Raw genomic sequence first — 13,669 nt, forward strand, 5'->3', positions numbered from 1 at the left:
GCTTCATCGCTGAAGGCTCCCAGGAGAAAGATCCACTTCGGCCCAAGAAAATGGAAGAGCCATAGAGTCATAATGGCACAGAAGGAGGCCGTTCGGCCCATCGAGTCCATGCTGGCTCCCTGTAGAGCAATGCAGTTAGTCCCATTCCCCCGCTCTATCCCTGTATCCCTGCAAGTTTATTTCCCTCAAGTGCCTATCCAATTTCCTTTTGAAATCATTGATTGTCTCCACTTCCACCATTCTCGTCGGCAGCGAGTTCCAGCTCATTACCACTCACTGCGTAAAAAAGTTCTTCCTCACATCCCCCTTATATCTCTTGCCCAAAACCTTAAATCTGTGTCCCCGAGTCCTTGTACCATCAGGTAATGGGAACAACTTTTCTTTGTCTACCTTATCTAAACCTGTCATAATCTTGTACAGCTCTATCAAATCTCCCCTCAACCTCCTTTACTCCAAGGAGAACAACCCCAGCTTCTCCAACCTAACCTTGTAGGTAAAATCCCTCATCCCTGGAACCATTCTGGTAAATCTCCTCTGCACCCTCTCGAGGACCTTCACATCCTTCCGAAAGTGTGGTGACCAGAACAGGATGCAATACTCTAGTTGTGGCCTTTATAAAGGTTCAGCGTGACTTCCCTGCTTTTGTACTCAATACTTCTATTTATGAAGCCCAGGATTCCATATACTTTGACAACTAGGAAGAGCTACCTCTCCCATTTGGAGGAAGAGAAGGAGGAGAGCGAGCAAGAAGGCACTGAGTCAATAGTTACCACCGTCGCAGTCACCAGCTCAGAGACCGGCAATCTGAGTAACTTCGAGGCTAGCTTAGAAGAGGGATCTTCACAGTGGCACGCACCGGGCACTTGTGGTCAGCAGCCATGTAGGATGGAAGGGACACCAAAGATGTCACCTTACCGGGGGACAAGTTCACATACCAGTTCTGCTGCAGGGGAATCAGATGAGGACCTCGCAGGGCCAAGCTTCAGAAGAAGGCTGATGGGTTTGACAAACCAAAGGCTTGGTGCAATGGTCAGCCTACCTGAAAGCTTACAGATCGATGGTTAGGGGAATGGAGGAGTCCGCCTCCAGTTTGACACAGAGCCTGGAACCCATCTTCTCCAGCGTGGACAGGCAGGCCAATTCCATCCAGTAACCTGTGGGGCCCAACATCATGGAGTGTCTGATGACTGAGGTCGCAGCTTCATGGAATGATAAGGTGCTGCAATGGAAGTCCAAGCCGTTTCCATTGCACTGTTAGTATCTTCCCTGCGATGGTGTCCTCTCGCAGGTCGGGAGTACAAGAGCTGGAACGCCGGGCCTCTGCAGCATCGTGGGCCACCCCGATCTGTGAGAGGAAACCACCGCAGGTCGGGAGTATAAGAGCGGGAGCGTGCCATTGCAGCTTCCAGTGCGATGCGACACCAATGTGCGACGGCTTTGAGGTGGGCGACTGGGTGATGTCATGAGGACCCAGGTCGCCGTTTGGAGCGTGGGCAGAAGCATCGGTGGGGCTCTGGTACAGCGGAGGAGCGGGAAGGTCGTGGCAGACTTGCGACGAGTGATAAGGGATCGTGGCTGAGATTTGGTGGGTGATCACCGCGGAGGTGCGCCGAATGTTTGTGGCGGAGGAGCGTCGAGAGTTCATGGCAGAGGTGCGGCAAGAGTTCATGGCAGAGGTGCGGCAAATGTTTGCGGTGGAGGAGCGGTGGGAGATCGTGGCGGAGGTGCGGCGAATGAGGGTACGGGACCTAGAAGAGCCGAGGGCCCAGGGGCAGCACAGGCCAGTCCACACTGTGATGTGTGTGTGCACTAGGTCCGTACAGCAGAGCAGGTCTCCAGTCGTCCTGGTTAACCCTTGCCACTGGATAAAGGCCTAGCTCTGTCAAGCCCATATGGTGGCTGATGTGCAACGGTCACCACACGTTAAAAAAATCCACACACAGGCATCTTCCACCCCTTCAATTGGAGTTCAGGACTGGAACATCGGGTCCTTCATTGAAACATCTGTGAACTCGTGGAAGCAAGTCATCCTCGCTCGAGGGACCGCCTATGATGATGAGTATCTTCCATGGACCAGCAAAGTGTTGCAATGAAAGCTCAGGAAGCCTCCATGGTGGCTCTGGGCTCCTCGGTTGAAAAGAGTTTGCAGAGTGTCTCAGCTGCCCAGAGATCTGTCCTGCAGCAGATCAGTGGGCTGGCTGAGCAGACACTTCCGAGGTCATGCCGTAGGAATCTGGCTGCATTACAGTAAAAATGGCGGCAAGCACATACGCATCAGGTTGGGGTCATGTCGAAAATGTTTAAGCTTTTAATCCCATCACCTGCTACCACCCACCTCCCCCATCCTCCTCCCATCCATCGTAGGGGGGGTGTACATATTGAGACCAAATAATTTTTTTTAATTTATTCGTTCTTGGGATGTGGGTGTTGCTGGCAGGGCCAGCATTTATTGCCCATCCCTAATTGCCCTCGAGAAGGCGGTGGTGAGCCGCCTTCTTGAACCGCTGCAGTCCGTGTGGTGAAGGTGCTCCCACAGTGCTGACTTTGTCGCAGCGGTTTGTTACAACTGAGTGACTTATTGGGCCATTTCAGAGGGCAGTTAACATTCAACCACATTGCTGTGGGTCTGGAGTCACATTTAGGCAGACCAGATAAGAACGGCAGATTTCCTTCCCTAAAGGACATTAGTGAAATTGGAATACACAGCTTCGGGACTACACTGCAAAACAAACATTCATAAATCGGCATGGACCCTGGAAGGGTTTGAGAGAAAATCACTGCGTATAAAATAATAATTAGCAATAGCACGAAAAAAATCTCAGCCGAATCACAGCTGGTTCATTGCAACTGTGCATTGGATGCTTAACGGCCAGCTCAAGTCACTGGAGGTCAGTGTGACATTTCTCAAAGAAAGGATATGCATTTAAGGTTACTTACAAAGGATTAGCTTAGTTCTCAAGTTGCAAAATTGTTGTTATTTTCTTTAAAGGAGGAGTTAGGTATAAAGTGGTCTACTGTAAATGTTATGTCTGCAATGTACCTATGAATGAGGCAATGTGTTGTACTCAAACTGTAGTGACCTTGGTCCTTTATTCGTAACTCCAGAGTGAGGCAGCTGCATGGTGGCTACCCTTTTATACAGCCCCTGCCACCAGGGCAGGAAACCCCAGTCTCCACCAGTTGCACCCTCTAGTGGTGCCAGCATGTATATACACAGTGTAAACCTTATTGAGAGTACATCAGGTAAACAAGTCTCCATCTTATGCAACTATACAGTGACTACACAGAGAGTATATCTATAGTCTGCATATATAACAGTAAATATACAATTAAATCATGTTTCATGTACTTTTTCATCTTGGGTAAAAACATTTTAAAATGTAAAAAGTTTGACGTGATGTTCTATCACTTTTAAAAACTGCAGTGAGAATTTATGAAAGCATTCGATAAATGTAATAACTAAAAGCAATTACCAGACAGGGTTTGCAGTTTATTTTCCAGTGTCAGCAACATCTTAACTGGATCTGCAGGACAAGATAGACACTCTCAAAAGTATGGGGACTTGGGACTCACCCATGAGAGTAATCGAAAGACGAGAACTGAAATAATTTAAGTTGGCAATCCAAAAGCCTAGCAGTTTCCATGAGGTTAGAAATCAATTGCATTCTTGCAGTGAATACCTCTGAGAATGAACTCGACAGCCAGCAGGAACATCACTGGGCAAAGAGGTTCCATGTGCACATTTCAAGACTCCACTGAACAAACCAAAACTTCAGGAAAGAAGCAAAACTCAAGCCACCACACTCAGAGAGCCTCTGGTTCAGAGTTTTTTTGATCTTTGTGTGTTATTTTGTAAATTTTAAATTTGAGGTGTATATATATATATATATATATATATGTTTTCTGAAGAACCAAAATAGCTATCCAGAGAAGTCAGAAAAAAAATGGAGCGCTTTGATTCATTGCTTATGTGGTTGTTGCCCGTTATTCAATACATTTGTTTTACTCTTTTCATTATTATTTGTAAATTAATGCAAAGGTTTGTAAAAATTACATCATGGAAAAAAAAATTAAACAGTGTGGTTTTTCAGTGGTGCATTGCAGTCAATAGGTTATTTAAGCAAATCTGCATATTTCACTTCACAGACAATGATTTGTGATCTGTTGGCTTTTAGTCAATGAAAGATTTGTGTTAATTATGCTATTTTGCCTTATGCACATTTTCTCATGTCCTGGAAGAGATTTTTGAGCTGCAACACCTTGGTAGATTTTAGAGGTGCGACACGCACTAGATGCAAAAATAATTATGATGTAGATAAAGAGAGGGGAATAAATAATTACTAGGGGACAGAGATAGATGAATATATGATTACACAGGGTAAAGAGAATATATGATTAAAAATGGAACACAGATAAAGAGAGCCAATATAAATTATACAGTGACAGAGAAAGCATTTATAATTACTCACAGAGAGGGCATATAATTAGAGACATTGACGTTCATGTAGATGAAAACCAATGAACCCAAATATACAAGTGTTAGTGGAAAATTGAGGCACAGACTGATCGTTTTCACTTCATCTACCTTGACACGTCTGGCTCTGCGGTTTCTGGACAGGAGCAAGCACCACCATTGTTCACACCATTGGGATTAGTATTTTGAGCGTACGTTCTGTGTCTGCCCTCTCCACTCATCAACTCCCACCTGATTCAGATATTATTATTTTCAGCTTGCAATCATGTCACAAACTTTGGCTCAGGGCCAAACATCCATAGCAACAGGGTCTAGTTGCTAAAAAACAACAAGTATGCTGTATTGCTGGCGACTTACAAGGGTCATACCAGATCACATCTGTCTCTCTTCAAGCTCGGCCTTTAGAGCAGTCAGTCCAAAGATGGGCTATGAAGATCACCAGACCCAAGTGGACCATGGTGGTTCACAAATCACTTCTGAGAAAAATGCCACAATCATTCCATTCTGAAGAAAGGGGCATCGGCAATTTCATAGTTTCCCCTTGGCTCACGATCAAAACTTCATGTTGAACCATACAAAGGCAGTAGGGCACTTTATGTCATGGGGTTTCCTGATGCCTCACTGAGGAAAGCCCTGTGTAATGTGATGCACGCCATACAGACCAGGAACATCTGTTTCCATCCTTATTCTATATTGATTAAATGATCTATACAGACACAGCTGCTCAAGTAGCCTCAATGTCCCAGATATAAGGACATGGGGTGGATGGGGTTGGGGGCGGGGAGGGGGTGGCAGCGGGGGTTGCAGAATTATTCAGTGACCTCTGATAGATGTGTGTGTGTGTAGACATCAGGCAAGGACGGAACGGGACTTGGATGTGATAACCCCAACAGTGAAATAGTTCATTGACACTAAACATCCAAGCTCACGTAAGAAGAATGGCTACTTGAACAATGTATTAGAGAACTATCATTGTCATTATACCCCATAAGCCACCACCTAGAGGAGATGGGCGTAAGTGGAGAACATTGGGAAGTCAGCTTCATCACTGGAGCATAGACAGAGTGGTATTGCTGACCATATAGCGATACAGTGTTCATTTGTACCTAGAACTATTGCATTCCTGGTTCACAGTTCTGTAGAGTTTATTGTGTAAAAGTCAATATATTGTGAATAAATAAACCAACAATTTGTTTCTGCTGCTTCTGATACAGTCCATCATTTCATTTCTGATGCAATACAGCCCAAGGACTCACTATGTTCCAAATATCTTCTCTGAATGTCACCATAATAATAATAACTTTTATTTATATAGCGCCTTTAACATAGTAAAACGTTCCAAGGTGCTTCACAACAGTGTTACAGACAAACAGATAAATTTGACACAAAGCCACAGAAGAAACTAAGCAGATGATCAAAAGCTTGTTTAAAGTGGTCGGTTTTAACGAGCGTCGTAAAGGAGGAAAGAGAGGTAGAGGGGCGAAGAGGTTTAGGGAGGGCGTTCCAGAGCTTGGGGCCCAAGCAGCTGAAGGCACGGCCACCGATGGTTGAGCAATTATAATGAGGGATGTTCAAGAGGCCAGAATTTGAGGAGCGTAGACATCTTGCAGGATTGTGAGGCTGAAAAAGATTATAGAGATAGGGAGGGGCGAGGCCATGGAGTGATTTGTAAACAAGGATGAGAGTTTTGAAATCAAGGCGTTGTTTAACTGGGAGCCAATGTAGGTCAGAAAGCACAGGGGTGATGGGTGATCTTGACTTGGTGCGGGTTAGTACTTGGGCTGCTGAGTTTTGGGTGACTTCAAGTTTACGTAGTGTGGAATGTGGAAGGCCGGCCAGGAGTGAGTTGGAGTAGTCAAGTCTAGAGGTAACCAAGGTTTGTTAATAACATATTTCAGGTTTGTCAAGAGAGCATTAATTGGCCAGATATAAGAATTTATGATGAATTTCTAAAGTAAGTCTTACTGTGGTCAGATAGAGTGGTGGCTGACTGTGGTACCATGCACTACAATACTGAAGCAAAGAGTTGCCCCACCTTAAGCCAGACTTGAAAGTATGAAGCAAAGTACTTCATTGGCTGTAAAGCGCTTTATGACGTCTGGTGGTCGTGAAAGGTGCTATATAAATCCTGTTATATATGTAAACCTGTAAATACCATGTTTAACCACAAGAGGGCTCATCCCCTGGAGTCTCAAGGGATCCCACAATCCTTGGGAGCATCTGTACATAAGAAGGCCTCACAGGCTGGAGAGGCACTCTGGAGACTGGAACAAAGGACTACGGTCACACGTTAATTTGAGCTCACAGTATCTGGTCAGATTCTTTATGCAAGACATAACAACTGGCGACAAGATACAGATAATGAACCCCACCGCAACAATGCAGAAAACCATCGGCATCCTGGAGAAATTTTCAGAGGGAGATGATTGGGAAACTTTTGTGGAGCGACTCGATCAATACTTCGTGACCAACGAGCTGGAAGGAGAAGCGAACGCTGCCAAACGAAGGGAGATCCTCCTCACCGTTTGTGGGGCACCAATGTATGGCCTCATGAAAAATCTGCTTGCTCCAGCGAAGAAGTCGTATGATGATTTATACACACTGGTCCGGGAGCATCTAAACCCAAAGGAAAGTGTTCTGATGGCGAGGTATCGGTTCTACACGTACAAAAGGTCTGAAGGCCAGGAAGTGGCGAGCTACGTCGCCGAGCTAAGGCACCTTGCAGGACATTGCGAATTTGAAGGACACTTGGAGCACATGCTCAGGGACTTCTTTGTACTTGGCATTGGCCGTGAAGTAATACTTCGCAAACTTTTGACTGTACAAACCCCAACCTTGAGTAAAGTCATAGCGATAGCCCAGGCGTTCATCGCCACCAGTGACAATACCAAACAAATCTCTCAGCACACAAGTGCTGTTGCAAGTACTGTGAACAAAGTAATGTTGTTTTCGAATCGTAATGTACAGGGCAGGACTCACATGCCTGCAGCTGCACGTCCGCAGATGTCTCAGAGTCCACCATCAAGGGTGATGAATGCAAGGCCATTAATACCTTCTTGGCACTGCCGGGGTGATCATCGCTTCCATTCATGCCGCTTCAAAGGATACGTTTGCAAGGGCTGTGGAACAATGGGACAGCTCCAATGTATGTGCAGGTGAGCTGCAAACCCTGCTAATCCTGCAAACCATGTTGCAGAGAAGGACTGGTCCACGGTGGATCACGACGAACCAGAGCCGCAGACCGAGGAGGCAGAGATATATGGGGTGCACACATTTACCACAAAGTGTCCCTTGATAATGCTGAATGTTAAATTAAATGGACTCCCGGTGTCAATGGTGCTGGGCATGCTGTTCGGCAGGAGCTGGCTGGGAAAGATATGCTGGAATTGGGACGGCGTCCGAGCGCTCTCGTCCGTCAACGACACTTCATGTGCCCAGGTCTTAAACAAGTTCCCCTCGCTGTTCGAACCGGGTATCGGGAAGTTCCAAGGAGCAAAAGTGCAGATCCATTTGATTCTGGGGGCTTGACCCATCCATCACAAGGCGAGAGCGGTGCCGTACATGATGAGAGAGAGAGTGGAGATCGAGCTGGACTGGCTGCAACAAGAGGGCATCATTTCGCCGATCGAATTCAACGAGTGGGCCAGACCAATTGTTCCAGTCCTCAAGGAAGACGGCACCGTCAGAGTCTGTGGTGATTACAAAGTAACTATCAATCATTTCTCCCTGCAGGATCAATACCCGCTACCAAAGGCAGATGACCTATTTGCGACGCTGGCGGGAGGAAAAACATTCACAAAGCTAGACTTGACCTCCAAACCGTGGTCCAGGGTCCATGTCGACTACGCAGGCCCATTCTTGGGAAAAATGTTCCTTGTGGTTGTAGATGCGTACTCCAAATGGATTGAATGCGAGATAATGTCAGCAAGCACATCCGCTGCCACCATTGAAAGCCTGCGAGCCATGTTTGCCATGCACGGCCTGCCTGACGTCCTTGTAAGTGACAATGGGCCGTGCTTCACCAGTGCCGAGTTCAAAGAGTTTATGACCCGCAATGGGATCAAACATGTTACTTCTGCCCCATTCAAACCAGCGTCCAATGGTCAGGTAGCAGTGCAAACAATCAAGCAGAGCTTGAAGAGTGTAACTGAAGGCTCACTGCAGACTTGCCTATCCCGAGTCCTGCTCAGTTACCGCACAAGACCCCACTCGCTCACTGGGGTTCCCCCCGCTGAACTGCTCACTTAAGACAAGGCTCTCGTTAGTCCACCCTGATCAACACGAACAGGTAGAGAGCAGGCGGCTTCAACAGAATACATATCATGATCGCGCAAATGTGTCATGCGAAATTGAGATTAATTATCCTGTATTTGTGTTAAACTATGGACAAGATTCCAAGTGGCTTCCCGGCACTGTCATGGCCAAAGAGGGGAGTAGGGTGTTTCAGGTCAAACTTTCAAATGGGCTCATCTGCAGGAAACACTTGGACCAAACCAAACTAAGATTCACAGACTATTCAGAACAACCCACAATAGACTCTACCTTTTTTGACCCCCCCAATACACACACAAGTGGCAACCGACTCAGCGGTTGACCATGAAGCAGAACCCATCACCTGCAGCAGCCCAGCAGGACTCACCACATCCAGCAGTCCTGCAAGGCCAGCTGCGCAGCAACCCAGCGAGGGCCCAACAAACGACTCACCAAAACCAGCATTTGCACCGAGACGATCAACCAGGGAAAGGAAGGCCCCAGATCGACTCACATTGTAAATAGTTGCACTATTGACTTTGGGGGGTTTGGGGGGGGGGGCGGCGTGTTGTTATATATGTAAACTTGTAAATACCATGTTTAACCACCAGGGGGCTCATCCACTGGAATCCCAAGGGATCCCACAATCCCTTGGGAGCACCTGTACATAAGGAGGCCTCACAGGCTGGAGAGGCACTCTGGAGACTTGTAATAAAGGACTACGGTCACATGTTACTTTCAGCTCACAGTATCTGGTCAGATTCTTTATGCAAGACATAACAATTCTAAGTCTTTCAAGTTTTTCTTTCAATGTGCAAACATAAAACATGACCTCTCGCAGTAGATTGGTGATTTATTCACAAGAAGTCCCAGGATTGATCCCCAGTCAGTACTGGGTTGGTGGATCTCAAGGGGCTTGGATGTTTTGATTTTAACCCAAGCAGCCCAGTAGGAAAGGAACGGGCTGGGGTCAGACACCCCCTGTTTTACACCCCACATGACTTTACTTTGACCCAAACCCACCCATTTCTGCTAGGCAAGTTACATTAACCTGTTTAGTGGGGGTGGGGATGGAGGGGAAATCAGCCAAGGTTCTTTCTTCTTCTTCTTAGGCTGTCCCTCGTATCGAGGATGACTTGCTTCCACGCCAAAAAGGGATGAGTTCACAGGTGTTTCAATGAAGGACCTAATATTCCAGGTCCAGAGCTACATGTTGAAGGGTGGAAGATGGCTGTGCGTGGATTTTTTTAACGTGTGGTGGCCGTTGCACACCAGCCACCACACGGGCTTGACAGAGCTAGGTCTTGGTCCAGTGGTAAGGATTAACCAAGACGACTGGAGACCTGCTCTGCTGCACGGATCTAGTTCGCATACATATCACAATGTAGGCTGGCCCGTGCTGCCTCTGGGCCCTCGCCTCTTCTGGGCCCCGAACTCGCGCCTCTCCTGGGCCCCGATCACGTCGCTCCATGATCTCTCGCCGCTCCTGTGCCCCGACTTCGCCGCTCCTGCTGTACCTGCCCACGCTCCGATCAGCGACCTGGATTATGGCGATGTCCAATCCAGTCGCTCTCTTCACTGCCATCGCCTTCCAACACCAGCACGCGCTGCTCCTTGGAGTGGCGTGCTCCTTATAAAGCCCCGACCTGCTGCAGATGTTCCTCGCAGGTCGGGGCCGCGTTGGATTCATACTTCTGATCACTGTGCAGTGACTGCTGCTGGAAGCGCATGTATGTGAACATGGGGGGAGGACAGCATCAGGCTCGACTGTGTTCGACATTCCCGTTAAGCTGAACAGTCGCACAGCGCTCTGCAGGTCCCACGCAGCCTGTAAGCTGGCTTTTAAATTGAAAAAAAATACGCATGCACTGAATTTTGAATGGACCATGTCGCCAGTTAAAGGAGCTGCGCAGCTCAAAAAATAAAATTAGGAGACATTGACCATAACTCTCGGTGAATAAAATGCCTGCCAACACACACTGTCGACGCAAACTGGGTTATCATCATAGGCGGTCCCTCGAACGAGGATGACTTACTTCCACGAGTTCACTGGTGTTTCGATGAAGGACCCGATGTTCCAGTCCTGAACTCCAATTGAGGGGGTGGAAGATGCTGGTGCGTGAATTTTTTTACCGTGTGGTGACCCTGGCACACCAGCCACCACACGGGCTTGACAGAGCTAGGCCTTTGTCCAGTGGCAAGGGTTAACCAGGACGACTGGAGACCTGCTCTGCTGCACGGACCCAGTGCGCACACATATCACAGTGTGGGCTGGCCTGTGCTGCACCTGGGTCCTCGGCTCTTCTGGGCCCCATACCCTCATCTGTCGCACCTCCGCCACGATCTCTCGCCGCTCCACCGCCATAAACATTCACCACATCTCGCCACAAACACTCGCCGCTCATCCGCCCCGACCTTCCAACTCCTCTGTACCTGGGCCCTGCTGATGTTCCTGCCCACGCTCCAAAATGGCGATCAGGGTTTTGATGATGTCACCCAGTTGCCCATTTCAAAAACATCGCATACTTGGAGCACCTCGTGCTGGAGGTTGAAGTGGTATGTCGCTCCAGCTCTTTATAGCCCGACCTGCGGAGCTGTTCTCTTACAGGTCGGGGGGGGGGGGGGGGCCACGAAATACCACTCAACTAATTTATAAAATCAAGGTGGTCATGCCCTGGTTGCTAAGCTCATTAACTAATTTGATTCTAAGCTGTATGTAAGTGAGTAGCTAAATTATTAAAGACTTAAAGTGGATAATTTCTCTACCAAAATGATAACCAATCTCAGGCTCTTAGGATAAGCAAATGGCTTTGTGTTCATTTTCAGCAGAGAAATGCACACTTAAAGGGGAGTTGATTGAGATTCATAAGAAAAATGGATTAGATTCTGTCCAGTTGGGTGGACTATTTGAGATTGATAGGGATAGGAGAACTACAAGCCACATGTAGAAAATATAGAGACAAAGAGGTTAAATGTTAATGTACTGAAGACTAACCGTCAGCTGTGACTCAGTGGGTAGCACTCTCACCTCCGAGTCAGAAGGTTGTGGGTTCAAGCTCCACTCCAGAGACTTGAGCACAAAAAAAACAGCTGCCACTCCAGTGTAGTGCTGATGGAGTGCTGCACTGTGAGAGCTTGCTGTGCATCTTCTGGATGAGACATTAAACCGAGCCCCCATCTGCTCTCTCAGGTGGATGTAAAAGATCCTATGGCACTATTTCGAGGAAGAGCAGGAAGTTATCTCCGGTGTTCTTGGTCAATATTTATCCCTCAATCAACATAACAAAGACAGATTACCTGGTCATTATCACATTGCTGTTTGGGGGAGCTTGCTGTGCGCAAATTGGTTGCCGTTTTTCCTACATTACACCAGTGACTGCACTTCAAAAGTGCTTCATTGGCTGCAAAGCGCTTTGAGACATCCGGAGGTAGTGAAAGGCGCTATATAAATGCAAGCCTTTCTTCTTTCTTTCTGATTGACACCCATGGAATCACACCCCAACAACGAATAAATGCCCTCCAGAGATTAAAGTGGGTAGGCAAGAGATGTTGCAATTATAAGCCATCTTTGGGATCAGCACTTTGATGAAATGCAATAAATAAAAATGCATCTGCTTGAAAGTGGAGTCTGATTAATGGGCCTGAGAATGTAAATTGTTGCTTAGCATAATGAATACATCTGAATCATTAGCAGAATAATGGTGTCTGCTGCCAAATAAATATCTGCTGTTCCCATTGTTTAGTAAAATTCTTTTGCTTTTGTTACAGTACCTTGCTCTGTTCACAAATGTTCCAGATGCCCTGTAGAGGTTGTGCTTTCGGACAGTTGGTTGAGGGGTACTTCCAGTGCAAAAGTCCATAGAAAGTCGATGGTCAAGTGTAAGTGTAATGAACAGTGCCGCTGACCACTAAATCCGGCCCAATGTAATCCAGTCTGTCTGCACTTAATTTTGAAAGATTCGTTATTGAGCAGCGCAGAGTCTGAACCAGGAAGTGTCGGTTAGAATAGTGAATTCAGTGTCAAATTAGGTGCAGAAAGTGAAATAAAGAGAGGGAAAGATTAGATTAAGAGAGATTAAAAAAACAAAGAAAACGTTTTTTTTTTAAGTTCAAGTTACATTTTTTTAAATCTCCAATAATAATTAAAATCTGAAGGAACAAGATTCCACACTTGTAAAAGTTGATTGTCAGTGCGAGAGTGGATGTTTGGCAGTAATTAAGACTTATCACATCATTAAAAAGGTACTTGCACTAGAATTGACCAGCCCTAACTTTTTCTGGCAAGTTTAATCTGTCTGAGGGAAGACCAGGAACTTCACTTCAATGTATTTGAATGGTGATACAGGTCCCATTATCACTTAGCTTCTGGAGGAGCAGGGCATCTCAGACAAGTGTACTTAACTTATACAAACCAACAACATGGATGTTAACACTTTAGTTAGTGATAATGTAATTCTGCAGGCTCACTACCTATGCTGGAAATAGTAGGCTGCCTTTACAATGACTGGAAAAAAAATTGTTTATAGAATAACAAGGCATGGAAAGCTTCCCAATTTGGTTCTGTTAATGTGCCTTGTCACCATAGATCTTTTAGTGTGTATGACCTTGTATTATATCACACAGGGATGTCTGTAATTGTGCTATAAATGTGTTTGGAAGTACTGCATTAATTTAACCAACTGATGTACAGTATTTAACTATATGTCATCGCATACAATAACTGTTCCTTCTCAGAACAGTTTCTGTCATATGTTTTCTGTTACAAATTGCAGGATATGTACCTTGTTATAATCAACAACTTAATTTATTCTGGAGCATTATGTTGCAATGAGGGTAGAATGTATTGCATTGTCGTTTATGTCTGTATGACGAAAGCTGTTGCTGAGCATTGCACCAACAAATCCAAGATTGATGATTATGAAGAGATAGTAATGGCTTGTGGAT

The sequence above is a fragment of the Pristiophorus japonicus genome, chromosome 21 (genome assembly GCF_044704955.1).
Source record: "Pristiophorus japonicus isolate sPriJap1 chromosome 21, sPriJap1.hap1, whole genome shotgun sequence".
Classification (NCBI taxonomy): Eukaryota; Metazoa; Chordata; class Chondrichthyes; family Pristiophoridae; genus Pristiophorus; species Pristiophorus japonicus.